At 41.0% G+C, this 3,609-nt stretch overlaps 1 non-coding gene across 1 annotated transcript; it reads right to left on the minus strand.

The window, feature by feature from the left end:
- Positions 1-1,386: 1,386 nt before the first annotated feature.
- Trnas-cga (transfer RNA serine (anticodon CGA)) lies at positions 1,387-1,460 on the minus strand. The gene has a single exon. It is a non-coding gene; the product is annotated as a tRNA-Ser (tRNA).
- Positions 1,461-3,609: the final 2,149 nt, after the last annotated feature.

Consider the following 3,609-nt stretch of genomic DNA (forward strand, 5'->3'; position numbering starts at 1 on the left):
GACACCCCTATGTATCATATAACTTACACAAGCACTTGCAGGCGCAACAAAGAGGAAAACAATTCTTCAAAACAAACAGTACTTGCTAGAGACTAATGCGAACCTTTTTCTACAGAGGTTGCCTCACAGATACAGGGAAAGTTGGAGTACTCCGCCGGCCTTATAAGGCCAGCGCAGCAGCAGTACAGCCAGTTCCTCGGCGAGCTAGGACCAGCTCCGACAGACCTCACAGACGCTCTTAATGAATGGTCGTCTACAAGTTTTGTGTGTATATAGTGATTGTTCGAGAAGTGTAGTTCAGTTTCAATAAACGACATTATACTAAGTGTTCTACAATACTGAGTATTCTCCAAAAGCTATGATTTGTGATTTTTGATTTACAGACGCATAATATAACAGGAACACTTCCATAACCTTAAGGCAGAATTTGTCAAGTATAAAGGAAATAATGTAGGCTGTGTTGTGCATCCTTAACGTAACTCTCTCGATACAAGAATATCTCCAGACATTTTTGTACCTACTTTTATTCTACAAATTGTGCTAGTGAATAAAGATCTTACAGCTTGAACATCTAATCGACTCACTCCATTCTCTAAAAATACATCCACTGTCTATCGAGGGGTATGCTAACATATGTTTCTTAAGATCGATGAAAACCGGTTCGTATCTCTAAATTCATGGCCGGTCTTTTCCCACGTCATGTTTTATGAAAAAGACATTGTGATATGGAACCCATTCTGTTCTTCTCTGTCCACCTGGAGATTGAATTTGCTACACGTCCCCCTGCATAGTTTGAGCATTTTTCCTGTTTCCTTTTATATATGTCAATTATATCAATTATATAAGATGTTTTCCATTTCTTTGGAAATCCCTAGCCCCTCCCTCCTTCTCCCTAAGGAAGCAACTGAAAACATAGATCATTAGTTCCAGAATTTCATCTGGTCTACTTTTGAACAGTTCGATATCCATCCGAAACAAACATCGTCAAATTTTACAAAGATATCTGACGGTTTTCGGCAAACGGATTCCAATAATACATCCTGCATTCTTCCAATGGAATTATGGTAAGCAGAAACCTTTCTGTTCTGTCACATCGGAGAGATTTCGGAGCTGTCCGCGCTTTACTGATTCGTCTACTTTCCGTGCACTGTTCGGTGTGTCTACGGCTGTTAATCTTACTGTGCGATAGTTCTCGCACTTATCTATTCTTGCTGTCCCCTAGATTGTGTAAACGATAGTCTTCCGAAAGGCTGATGGTGTGTCTCCTGTCTCAAAGATTCTACAAACCAACCTCAATTGGACTCCACGTCTTAACGTCAAAATATCGTGTCCTCTTACGATCTTTGAACAGCATAAGAGTCAAACTTCCTGGCAGATTAAAACTGTGTGCCGGACCGAGACTCGAACTCGGGACCTTTGCCTTTCGCGGGCAAGTGCTCTACCGACTGAGCTATCCGGCACACAGCTTTAACCTGCCAGGAAGTTTCATATCAGCGCACACTCCGCTGTAGAGTGAAAACTTCATTCTAGAAGCATAAGAGTATTCGCTGTTAGCAGCTGATATTTATTGCTAAATTCGGTCTTTCTCCTATTCCTACTACCAAGCCCATAATATCCCGTAAGTCTCCTTGTCATAGTCAAACTTCTGATATACCACGTTCCGATTCGGATAACGTTACACTTCCGTTGATTATTCAATCTTTTTGTCGTGGCTACGTTTCCCATGGCAGTCCTCTCTCAGAGATCTGGCAAAACGTTGCCAATAGAGAGATCATTGGACACTTTTTTCCAATTACAGACCACATGTCCACACTGCGTGCATTGATCACTGCTGATTCTTCCTTTCCTTAGGGGCAGTTTCGCACTCCCGTCGTCGTAATTTTCCACCGTAACCCTATATCGGGGTATCCTAATGTCCGTCTGACACTTAAAGATATAGTTGCCAATGTCTCCTTTTTCGTGACAGTATCGGATTCGGATTAAAAAAGTCGACGTCCCTAAAAAAACTGTCGGGAATGCAGTTTCTTCCCGATTTCGCATTTCAGAGAAATATTCTCGCACTATTTTTTCTCCGAATTCCTGCATGGATCTATATTTCAACTTCAGCTGTAAAGCTAAATTATGGAAGTTTTCATTATCGGCGCTGTCTGAGACCATTGAGACGTATTGCTGCGTGGTACATCTGCTGATTTCCATTATAGTCCCGTATCAAAGATCAGTTTTGACTCAGCAACACCGTGGTTCTCTGTTTTTCCGTCTAAGTCGTGTCACGCTTAGTTTGTCATTAAAGTGTTTTATTGTTTCAAGCGAACTCAAAATTCCGAAGATTAAGTGTTCATTCTTATAAAAATATTCAGAAGAATGCTTCTTCGTAAAGCGAGGTAGTAGTGACTGACTGAAGTAGAGTGTGTAATTTCTAAGTGACATGTTTCCAATGCACGTGGGGGAAGATCAAATACTAAGGATCATTTAGCTGGCATACAGTAATTAAACGCGTAATTTGCAAACCCATTAAAAGGGACATTTGCTTTGTTCCAGACTCATTTAATTATGAAAAATTAGTAACAACATCGAATTAGCAATGCGCTGTGCTACCGTTAAACCATATATGTCTCTGAAATTAGTGGGTTGTACTTCTAGGCTAAGTGCCAAACATTTTAATGATTCCGTAGCAGCAAAATATGTGATACTGGTCAAAAGGAAATCAATGTGAATTGTAAAATCTGTGTTAGCGCCAAATACTGTCACGTAAGCTACGATCTTCCGAACGCTACGCAACATGTGTTTAAAAAATGATCAAGGTACTTGACAGAATTTTCCATTTTCAAAGGCTGTTCCTGGACTCAGGAATTGTTTGGAGTGAAATGACAAGGAAAGTAAACCAGAATGAAATTTTCATTCTGGAGCGGAATGTGCACTGATATGAAATTTCCTGGCAGATTATAACTGTGTGCTGGATAGAGACTCGAACTTGGGATCTTTGTCTTTCATGGGCAAGTTGTCTACCATCTGAGCTACTTAAGCACGACTCAGGACCTCTCCTCACAGCCATAATTCCGTCAGTACCTCGTCTCCTACATTTCAAACTTCACAGAAGTTCTCCTGCAGACCTTGCAGAACTAGCATTTGCCAGGAAGTTACATATCAGCGCACACTCCACTGCAGAGTGAAAATTTCATTCTGGTAACACCCCCAGGCTGTGGTTAAGACCTCTCTCCGAATAACCTTTCCTTCACGAGTGCTAGTTCCGCAAGGAATACACGAGATCTTCTGTGAAGTTTACATCATTGGAGACGAGGTACTGGCGAAATTATGGCTGTGCAGATAGGATGTGAGTCGTGCTTCGGAATCTCAGATGGCAGAGCAATTTCCCGCGAAAGTCAAAGGTTCTGAGGTCGAAACTCGGTCTCCCACGCACTTTCAGTCTGCCAGGAAGTTTCAAGGACAGTAATATTTATGCAACATATGGATTATCAATAGACGATAGTGCATTTTTTACCAGTATTTCATCTTCAACCATTTCTCTGTACCACAGCTCAGGAGGATTAATGATAATTAATGTAGAAATGGTCCAATTTCTTTCACAATTGTGAAAAGTTCAAAGAATGG

The sequence above is a fragment of the Schistocerca cancellata genome, chromosome 2, assembly GCF_023864275.1.
Source record: "Schistocerca cancellata isolate TAMUIC-IGC-003103 chromosome 2, iqSchCanc2.1, whole genome shotgun sequence".
In the NCBI taxonomy this organism is placed as follows: Eukaryota; Metazoa; Arthropoda; class Insecta; order Orthoptera; family Acrididae; genus Schistocerca; species Schistocerca cancellata.